The sequence below is a fragment of the Ambystoma mexicanum genome, chromosome 4q (genome assembly GCF_040938575.1).
Source record: "Ambystoma mexicanum isolate Mex_15411 chromosome 4q, UKY_AmexF1_1, whole genome shotgun sequence".
Lineage (NCBI taxonomy): Eukaryota > Metazoa > Chordata > Amphibia > Caudata > Ambystomatidae > Ambystoma > Ambystoma mexicanum.
This window is the reverse complement of record NC_090928.1, coordinates 233,574,620-233,585,843: the sequence shown is the minus strand read 5'-3', so window position 1 is coordinate 233,585,843 and position 11,224 is coordinate 233,574,620. Positions and strand designations below refer to the sequence as shown.

The following is an 11,224-nucleotide window of genomic DNA, read 5'->3' as shown; positions in this document are numbered from 1 at the left end:
GGAGGGTGAGGGGGATGTTATATTGTTTGAAGATGTTTTCTATGTGAAACCAATAAATACAAGTTTTAAAAAAAAATAAGTATTCCTGCTTGTACTTTTAAGGAACGGCACTTGATGGATGAAGACAATCAGGCCCGAGTCTCAAGGGCAACAGAGGGAGGACCTGGAGTTTAGTTTCACATCTGAAGAAATGACCGTCCATGTACCCTGCAGCAAACAGCCTGTAAACTCGTACATAAATGCATTTTAAATCATATCTTATAAGGGACACAGTCTTAAAAATACATGTGTGTTTTGCTTTAAAACTGTCCATGTGGATGAGCTTGTGATAGGCAGAAACCATGTTCACACTTTGAAAGTCCAGCAAGCATTTTGCTGAGCATATTGTTAAACTAGATGAGGGGAAAACAAAATTACCTTGTTTTATTTAATTTACATGTAAAATGCTCTGTTTCACTGCAGCTGCTTGGCATCCCATTGAAGATACTGTGCACTGCTGTTTTATCTGTGTGGGTGCAAATGTCCATGGATTTGTCAAAACATCAGTGCCACGTGTCTTTCTCTTCCTTCATGAAAGGCAATTTGCATATCTTCGCATTTTGAAATTGAGGCCTACTTTATTTCCTTTGGAATTTAGGTTCACTAGGCCTTATGTCGGACTTCATTTCTGTGCTGGCCTTTTATTTCAGTGAACCCTCATAACTGACTGTGGCCTCTGTATTTCTGGCATCCAGGGGCTATATTTCAGCCTGCAAGTCCCCCCTCCTAACTCTTTGATTAATGAGACAGAGAGAAGAGCAAGGAGTGGGGTGTCCATTTCCTTGTGGCCTGGGTGCACTCCACTCTTTTCGGATTTTGGGTTTTGGTCCTGGACCCCTGCCTTTCCGGCGGCTCCACCTCTGGCCTGTAGAGGCAAGGAATGATTTAATCTGCCAAGAATGAAAGAGAGGTTAAGTATATCATGCAAAACTATTTTTCCCGGTATTGGCAGGCCAATTGACAACAACACAACAAGATACACATGACTTTTTATGCATCACAATTTTTGAACATGACAATTATTTGTAATAGCTTCAAAATAAGTATGGTTGTTCAACTCCCTGTAAATGTGTGATGTTCTCCATCCGGGTTCCCGGTCTTACCTTTACTCTTCAGATGGTTCCTGGGCTCTACCTTCACTGTGTTCTTCAATCAGCTGCAAGTTCTGCCTGGGATGACAGCTTTTCAACTGATTGATGGGAACCCACTTCTCTTTCATTTGTTCTCCTTTTGGGATGCAGATCTTATAGGTGACTGAAGAGATTGTATCTACAATTTCAAGCGCACCGCACCAAGAGTGGAGAAACCTCTTCTCTTTGGTCTGGTTCCTCTGGAAATTGTACAGGTAGACCCTGTCTCCTACTTGGTACTCTTTCTTTGTGGTCTTTAAGTCATAATGGGTTTTCATCCCCTCTGCCGACTTTTTTAGATTTCGCTCAGCGTAAGCAAAAGGGTGCTCAAGGTGTTTTCATAAATTCTCAATGTACTCATGGGTCGTGGACGCATTGATCAGGGTCTGTTCTTGAGTTCTGTAGAGCAGATGCTGAGGTAGCACCATTTTTTGTCCAGTCATGAGCTCAAATGGTGACACTTTTGTCACAGAAGATGGTGTAGACCTGATGGCCATCAGGACAAGTGGTAATCGAATGTCACAACTAGCTCCAGAGTCCACCACAAACTTCTTCAAGATGCCCACAATTGTTTGTTTTATTGTACCCCTCAGATCCCCCACTCCAGGCTGGGTGTTAGGCAATGTGGAGTTTTCTCTTTACCCTGAGTATCTCCCACATCTTTGTTATCACCTCACTGGTAAAATGACTTCCTCGGTCTGACTCAATCCTTTGGGGTACGGCCGAAACACGAGAAGTTGTGATTGATCATTAGGGCAGCAGCTGTTTCTGCCTTGCAATTTGGGGCCAGGAGACATTCCACCCACTTGGTAAACAAGCATGTCACAAGCAACATGTACTTGCTTCGACTAGAGGAGCGAATCACGGACCAGATGAAACCGACTTGCAAGTCCGACCAAGGCAGTGTCATTCCCCTTTTCTGTAGGCGAGCTCAGTGTGTGAGGGAAATTGGCTGAAAATAAGCACACACAACGCACGCTTTCAAGTGTCGGTCGAGGTCCTGAACCATGTGTGGCCAGTAGGCGACCTCTCGCAAGATTTCCAAAGTTGCATGAAACCCCCTACGACCGGCAGTTGCCGCGTCATGGGCGTCACTTAACATCAGGCTTCGGAATGAGGTAGGTACCACCCACTAGTCACATCCAGAGATGGTTCTCCATACCAACAAACCGTCTTGGATTCAGAACATTTTGGAAAATGTCATCAACACCCAGAGATCCTCTCTCCCGATGTAATCGGATTTGGTCAGAGGAAAATTCATGGGGTCTTCAATATGTTGATAACATTTCCCAATAATCGGGTCCCTTTTTGTGCCGTAATCAAATCAGCATCTGCAGATTCTTTACTCCACTGGGCAGTTGAGAGTTCATTTTGGGCCTGTGTTTGGGACCTGGTGACAGCAGCGAATTGGATTTCCCCTAACAGAGATTCGATTTCTATGAGATCCCTGTGGATGGCTCTGGTTTTGGCTAAATGGTCAGTCAAGTCATTCCCAGTTTTGTCTGGTCCCTCTATTCTGGAGTGACCTTTGATCTTTTTTCAGTAGATAGTCATCTCATTAGAGGTGACCAGATCATCAATGGATTGTATTAATTTCCCATGCATGAGCGGTTTGTTATTCGCACACAGCATGCCTCGATTTTTCCAATCAATCATGTACTCCACGAACCCATTCCTGACATAATCTGAATCAGTGATTATGACCAGTTCTTTGAGTTGGTGTTGCACGGCAGTGAGGATGGCATGATGCACCATCTGGCACATGTCTTCCTCATAGACTTTGTGCCGGGTAGTAAAATACACCTCCATGTTGTCTTTGGTTTTTAGACTTTCGTCCTCAAGACAGTTTTCTTGAGCACAGTCATGCAAGTCAGCCAAACCTTGCGCTAGGGGACTCTTCTTGGTTTGGCCATATCTGACCTCCACAGGAAAGCCTTGTATGGACAGAATCCAGGAAGTAATTCTGGAATTACTCATGTTGCCTGCTCGGATTTGGTCACTTTGGAGATATTGCAAGGGCTGGTGAGGAGTCTCGACAATTATGTGCTCTCCTCGGTGAATGGGTGGTAACTCTTCAATGTCCACACCGTTGCCAGGACTGCCTTTTCACAATCGTTGAATTTTTCCTCCACAGAACACAAAATCTTGCTTGCGTATGAGATGACATTGTTGACCTTGTTGTTCTTTCGATATTATACTGCTGTTAAGCAAGTATTTGAGAACCCCATCTCCAAGAATAACTCCCTGTTTTTTATGGGGTAAGCCAAACAAGGTGCTTGGGAAAGGCTTTGCTTTAGTTGTTTTACTAATTCGGCTTGCTCTGGACCCCACTCCTACTTGACCCCAGGCTATAGTAAATGGACCAAGGGTTGTGCAACCTCTGCGTAGTCCTCTATGAACTTTCTACTATAATTAGTAAGTCCAAGAAGGCTTCTTAGTTCACGCAGAGTAGTAGGGTCTTTCAATTTCAATAAAGTTTCCACCTTTTTCACCTGGGGACTGAGACCCTCAGGGGTGATTTTGTGCCCTAAGACGTTCACATGGGTCTTCTACCTTCCTAAAGGACACTTTTGCTCCAGCTTTCTGCAACTGGGTCAGAACATAGTGTATTTCAGCTATGTGTTCCTCCACAGTTGAGCTTTTGCTTAAAATATCATCTAGATAGGATAGTTTCCCCTTTCACTCCTATCGGGCATGACCTTGTGCAGGAAGATGTTAAATTAATTGCCAGAGGTTATGTATCCAAAGGGTGTTCGGGTCCATGTGTATCACTGCCCCCAGAAGGTAAAGACAAGCTTGTACTGGTTTTCCCTACTCACAGGTACTGTCCAGTAACCGTTGGTCAGGTCAATGGCAGTATACACCTTTGACCCTTGGATCTGGACCAGTCCCTGATCGATGTAGGGAAGTGGCCATCTTGACATGTGGACCTGTTTATTTAACTCCCTATGGTCTGCGCAAAGTCTCCATTGGCCATTGGGTTTGAGTATCCCCGGTACCGGGTTGTGGACTGAGTTTTTAATAATCTCTGTGAGTGATTCCATAGATGCGAGAGGCAACCTGTATTGCTTTACAAATAGGGGAGCCATCTCAGGGTCCATTGTTATGGAGGTTGAATCTATCTCTGTGTGACCACAGTTGTACGAGTCCAAGGCAAAGATCTCCTGAAAGTCCCAAAACACCTGTTTCAGCTTCTGCTTTTGCCCCTCGGTTTCAAAGGCATCAGCCAGGTTGATTTTTTTCCTCAACCATCTGCCTAAAGCCTGGAAATACCTTGGTTTTTGCAATTTCGGCGGTATCCTCCAGTTGAGTGAAGAGATCTCTTGTTATGGTGTTGGCCTGGACATGAGGTTTCAAGGAGGGGAGGTAGTCACTGTTAACTTGAAATACCACCTCATCCTTCCTGATGTCACAGGTTACATCATCCCCACCATTAGGACAGGAAGAGCACACCAAGAAATTTCCCCCTTGCCAGGTGAAAATCTTTTCCAGAGGGATGTCGTCACAATTGTAACAGTAATTTGGAATTGGTCCCATGATCTCATTCCCTAAGTCAATAGAATGTTGGGCATCAACCTTCATTCCAATAAAGGTGTCTGCGCCCAAAGTGATACTTCAAGGGTCGCTAGTATCCACCTATATTCAAATGGTGTCATGTTCTTGGTCAACTAGGGGTGTTGGATGTAAATACAAACCTTGCCGTTGGAGGAGATAATTCAAATTTATATAAGCGTCCTTGTTTTTGAGGTTTTGTCCTCGCTTAATTTTTAGGAGAATTTGTGAATTGTCGTACCTGTCCTGGTATGGTAACTTCTCCTATTTGAACTTCAACCACATACTGCAGAAATTAAGCTGACCAAAATGCTTTCTCAGGGTTGTCAAAGCCCATGGGGTTACTCCCCAGTCAGGACCAGGCTTTGTAATTAATTAGATCCAAATTAATTGCGAATCAATTGAGAATGCGCAGGGGACATCTCTCACAACCCAACAATTATGTTCTATGCTTTTGTTGCCAATGAACATTTTTACCATGTACCTGCTAGGCAGGAGATGTTTGGAATTTGGAGTCTCCAGGCCCATTTCCCACTTATCAACTAACTTAAACGTGGAAATGGTTTGATCTTTTGGAAGTTTCCTGAATAATGCTTCGCTGATGAAGCATTTTCCATTATTCATTGCATACTCTGGCGAGAACAGGCCCCCCGCCCTCATTTAGCTGAATGGGGAAAACAGCTGATCACCATTTCTCTGGATGTCAGTCAAACCGTTTTTCATAACCTTTTGTCATGGGATTTGGGTTTTCTTCAGATTGTGGATCAGTATAGAATTTCAGAGTATTTCCTTCCATTGTGGAATGCCACTTAAAACTGGGAGGAAGAGTAATTTTTGAAAATAAAGAAGGGTTTACATCACCAGTTTGCTCTCCTACAGAGATGACAGTGATGTCTTGGACTTGATTGTTCCTAAAGTGGAATTCTATTTTGTCAGACCGATGTTCAATCATGTGGCATGTGCCATTTAAACTCACGTAATTGGTACATTGTTTCAATACAATTGGCCAGTTAATCTGAGTCCAGAGGATCTTGTTCATGCAGTCAATATGGGGTGATAACCTCCGGAGGAGGTCTTTCCCCAGTAGACAAGGTGTGCCCTCTGGAGTGACGACTATCACCAGGTGTTTCACCCTGTGGCCAAATTTTGATCTCCAGACGCGCAGTCCCTTCGACAGAAATATAATTTCCATTGAAGTTTTGGTGTTGCCCAGGAAGAGGTGTGAGGGGAATTTGGTGACCCTCCCCTTTACTGAATTCATTTGGTCAAAGGCCTTTTTGGACAGAAGGGTGGCTTGGGATCCAGTATGATATGCTATGTTATGATATGATATGGCATTTGTAACGCGCCTATACACAAATGTTTCAAGGTGTGACGAGGCAAGGAAGGGGAAAACAAACAAAGGATAGAGATAAAGATCGCAGTAGGTCAAGTGACATTGAGATTGCGCAAGTGCAGCGGAGGGGGGAGGGGAAAAGTGCCAAGGGAAAGGGGAGGGGCAGTACTCTACATGGGATCAAAACAATAACATAAAGTGCAGCCAGCAGGTGGCAAGTGCAAGGTTAAGTGCAGACAGCAGGTGTCCAAAAGTGCAGGTAGGGGGGAGGGGAAAAGTACCAGGGGAAAGGGGAGGGGCAGTACTCTACATGGGATCAAAACAATAACATGAAGTGCAGCCAGCAGGTGGCAAGTGCAAGGTTAAGTGCAGACGCAGACAGCAGGTGTCCAAAAGTGCAGGTAGGGGGATTCTAGGGCTACAGATACAGACCCACGTGCAAGGGTTGCCAGAGGCAGTGCAAGAGTGCAACCGGGCGGTTATGGATCTGGGCCCGAAATCTGAGATCTGGGATCAGGTGACCAGTGCAATATCAGACAGGAAATCTGCAGTGGAGAGGAAGAGAGAAGGCAAAAGCAAAGAGGAAGGTCTTGAGGTGCTTCCAGATCCAGAGATGGTTCTCCTCGAGTTTCAGAGAGGCAGGGAGGCTTTTCCAGAGGGAGGCCCCAACCCAAGAAAGAGATCTACCACCAACTCGTTGCTTGGAGAAGCGACTGATCCTGAGGATGTTGGAGGCGGAGGAGCGAAGAGCTCGAGCAGGAAGGTATTTACCAAGAGAGAATTGGTGGTATTGAGGACCCAGGCCCTAGAAGGCCTTGTGGACAATGAAGAGAGTCTTGAACCTAATCCTTGCAGCCACTGGGAGCCAATGCAGAGATTTCAGTGCTGGAGAGATATGATCCCTGGGCTTGATGCCAAGGACAAGTCTCACAGTCCTGTTCTGGACGAGTTGCAGAGGGTGGAAGTAGAAGCAGGCAGATTTAGAAAGAGGCTGTTGCAGTAGTCCAGCCTAGAGAGAACCAGAGCTTTAGAGAACAGTGAGCTTCTGGAGGAAGGAGAGGAAAGGAATAATACCTCAGAGGAGGTGCAGTTGCTAGTTTGACTTCTTAGAGACATCAGAGATGTGAGGAAAACAGGAGAGTGTGGAGTCGAAGATGACCCCGAGGTTCTTAGCCTCACAGGTGGGAGCAGGAAGAGGGCCAAGGGAGGCCGGCCAGAGAGTGACAGGAAAGGAGGGTGCAGGTAAGCCAATGAGGAGAATCTCCATCTTGCTGGCATTAAGGCAGAGTTTGTTGGCGGCACACCAATCCTGGATAGCAGACAGACAGTCAGAGATGAGAGAAGGAGAAAAGGTGGCAGAGGGGAGCCTTAAACCGAGTTGAGTGTCATCCGCATAGCACTGGAATTTGTAGCAGTGAGCGGCAATACAGTGGGCGAGAAGTGCCAGGTACTGGTTGAACAGTCAGGGAGAGGTTAGACCCCTGGGGAACACCACAGGTAGAGAGTGAGATAAAGGAAATTAAGGACCCAAGTTGCACCTGGGAGGGTTGATCAGAGAAGAACAAGGTTAGCCAGGTCAGGGCCTGATCGTTGATACCCAGCAATGAGTATCCACCAACGCTGAGAACGCACACTGACCCTTTACCTTGACTGAGGCATAAAATCTCCCTTCCCTCTCTTCAAAGGGACAAAGAAAATGTGCATTTTGTGCCAGCTTGGCGGTTAATTTATTTTATTTTGAACTCCAACACTGTGCGATCTTGGACAGTTTTCTGTGTCGGAGTCCGGGAATCTGTAATGAAAATTTTGCACCCAGCAACAAATGAGCTAGGGAAGTCCCCTTTTCCCCCTGATTCTTTGCTGTTCCCCTTTTCCTGGAGACAGTCACCCGAACCTGTTTGTGGGGAGGATCTCTCATTGCTTTCAGAGTCATCTGGGTGACATTTTTGGGGTTTGAGAATTGGTTGCCCTGGGTCAGTCTCCATACTTACACAGCCTAAGGTAGGGTCTTTTGGGACCCATTTTTCCTTCGGAGGGGTCCCTTCATCCCTGAAAGAAAAGATTTTCTTTCCTGCATCCTCCAGGGATTCTTCCCCTTCAAACGGGATGACGTGGACCTCCTCAACAAAATGGGTTTTCTTTGTCCCTTGATTTCTCCTACTTACCCTCTGTTCCCTAAATTCCAGCTTTTCGGGGTAGGAAATCTGTGTTTAAGTTCAGAGGTTTCCTGGCGTTTTTCTCTGGTGGGAAAGGTAGCTTCCTCTAGGGCTTTGCATCTCCCTTCCCCCCGGGCCCCCTCCTCTGGAACCTGTGGGTTGTCAGGGTTTTCTTCCCGTCATTGCTCCGAGGCACCAGGCCCGGGTGTTGAGCCGTTCTGGGCAGCCATGTTCATTTGAGGGCTCTAAAGAGCCCTCAACATGCGACCCAGGTCTTGTGTCAAACTTTGGACCTGGCGCTCCAGTTGAGACATCCTTTCTGGTTGGTAAGGGGGTCTAGATTCGTACCTTTGCTGCTCTCGGAAAGGGTAGTTGTCCCTTCTCCCAGAGTAGCTTGGGTATTGAGGGTTTCCCTAATAAACCTCCATCCTTGGTCTCCCTTCTCCCTGATTTGGGAATCTATTGTCCTGAAAGCGGCGAGAGAGAGGAGGATTGTTCTATAATTGGGGTTTGGAGGGTATCTGGGAAAGAAGCTTAAGTTGGAGAGTGTAGTATTTCTTCCCTCCTGAGGGAAGTTTTGAGGGGGGGTTCCCTGGGGCAGTACTTACCTTAGTGGACCCCCCCTTGTGCCAGGGGAGTCCATACATACCCCAAGATGGGTCTGTTACCCTGTAGCTCATGCTGATATAGGTGGCAGGGTCAGGCGGAGAGTTAATTGGATACCCTGCCTGGCTACCACCTGATTGTGTTGGATCAGAGGGTCTCCTCTGCCTCTATTCTGCTGATTAGTAGGAGAGGTATTTTTTTGCCCTCCATTTCCAGGTCCACCTCTGTCTCCTTTGCAGCAGGGGAGGGGGGGGGGGGGGTTTGGCGGTTTGGGATTTTTGGGGTTATTATTGTTCTCGGATGGCTTTTGGACTTTATAAATCCAGGTGGCCTGTTCCACCACCCAATCCAGGGTCCTACGTTCATGGAAGTCCCTAACCAGTTGGGTCATTATCTATTTTGGGAGTGCATGGAAATAAGCATTAATGAACTTCCGGCTATTTGTGCGCACCCGTCTAGAGGTCTAGGCAAATGCCCGCTTCAGTTCTTCACAAACTCTCTAGGTGCCTGGTCTTCTCCACAATGCAGGTTGGAGGCTGCTTTGTGGGCCTCCTGAGGGTTCCTGTGATCAGAGAGATGCTTTAAGTTGACCGCCTTATAGGTGGGCCATCTTTGGCGATCTTGATGCTCCAGCCCTGCAAAGAAGCTGGAGTATTCCGGGGAGAATGTCCATTTGACCAACTCCATGGAATTCTGGTAATGTTTTATGTCAAATGACGTAATCATCTGGTCATACAATTCTAAATGCTCCCATACCGAGTATTAGGCATGCCTTTATTTGCCGAATTGGGTCTTTTACCAGACCTCTCTTCTGTTGGCAGCCTTCTTTTTCCACTCGCCCTCTGACTCAGAGCTGCTATTATTGGTGGTCTACTCCCTGTCCTCTAGGTGCTCCCTGCCCTCCATGAGACTGGAATCCCTCCCAGAATGACAGGGTCTGGTCTCCTCTCCCCTGTGATACAGTGGGCTCTCTGGGTCACTTCCCCTGGGCTCCCCTTTTTGAACATGGGAGTATTCATCTTCCTCATCCCTTCTTCCGGGTGTGGTGGAGAATTCCCTGCACCTCCCAGAATGTTTGAAGGTTTTCAAAATACTCATTTGAGGCCTGGACTCTGGTTCTTCTCTGTCTGCAAAGCGGACTAGGTGGTCCCTTTGTAAATTATGTTTCTGCCAGTCCGACACCCTGATCTTCTCATCATAGGAGCCCTCCTGGTCAGAAGTGTCTACCAGGGTATTTTAAAATCTGGATAAAGATGAATATCCATCAATATCTGAGAGGGACTGGCCTTCCGGATCAGTTATACTAGGCCTGATTGAGTCCAGCTACCTCATGTTTTCCTGTTCTAGCAAACTGTCAGGCATGAAGTTAAGACGTCTCTGCACTGGCTTCCTTGCTGTGCCAATAGGACCTACTAGGATGCTGCGCTGGTGGAGTGACAGCTGAGCTCGCTCACAATAAAAGTAAAGGAGAGGGTGTCGACATCCACAAACAGGACAAACCCCAGAAATTGATGTTGAGCCCTTATATGCGGTTCTCCATCCTACACAAATAACTCTAATGTCCACTCTTGCGACGAAAGGAAACAATCGGAAATGTACTAGCAATATAAACTTTCCATATATTTCCTCCTGATGAGCCAGCACTCTATTTGCTGGTGAAACACGTGTAGAGGACCAGGAAATCAAGGATATATTTTTAAACCCAAATTTGCACAAAGATTAACTGCATTTGAAATACACTTTAATACATTTAAAATCCTGATTTACAAAAAACAAGTGACTCTTTCTTGGATATTAAGCCAGGTTGGCGCGATCATAGTTGCTCTTATCTCGCAATCTTTTTCTAATCATTAAGTATTGGGCAGACACAATACTTGGATCGGCAGGTCAGCAACAACTAAACACCCAAATTAACTATGGTTTTGAACTATGTCTGTAAACAACATAGTCATTTTCTTCATGAAGTTAGCAGCACCCTGTGCATTTAATGTGGCAAGTTGGCTTGAGGCCCCTGGTAAGGAGGTCATCACACCATGGTCAGAGGGTGCCCTTCCATACTCAACTGTTCGGGGTGCCCCAAAGCCATTTCCTTACCCAATCTCTCAGATGTGTTCTTCACAACCCTTATCTCTTGGTGATAAATAGAGGCCTGAGGTTTGAGCTCTGCTAGCAGGGCTTGAGTAGCTTCTATAACTTTGTTGTGTGCCACTACTTGGTCACTGAGTCCCTTGTTCCCCTCACAAAGGGACTAATTTTCCTTCTGTGAGACTTGTATCACCCGGCATACTCAGACATCTTCTTTTGCAGGAGACTCCTCTCCTCACTTTGTGCATTGTTGGCCTGTGTTGCCAGCTCTAGGTCTATGTATGCTTGCCTCACATCTCCCATTAATTTCTTATTTTCTA

The 11,224-nt window shown here is 46.2% G+C and overlaps 1 long non-coding RNA gene across 1 annotated transcript in view; it reads right to left on the bottom strand.

Annotated features, from left to right (window-relative positions):
* Nucleotides 1-406: 406 nt before the first annotated feature.
* The window catches only part of LOC138467622 (uncharacterized), a 78,923-nt gene continuing 68,105 nt past the window's right edge, over nucleotides 407-11,224 (bottom strand). Inside the window, exon 2 of the long non-coding RNA XR_011268122.1 lies at nucleotides 407-929. This is a non-coding gene — a long non-coding RNA (uncharacterized lncRNA). The remainder of the gene's footprint in view (nucleotides 930-11,224) is intronic.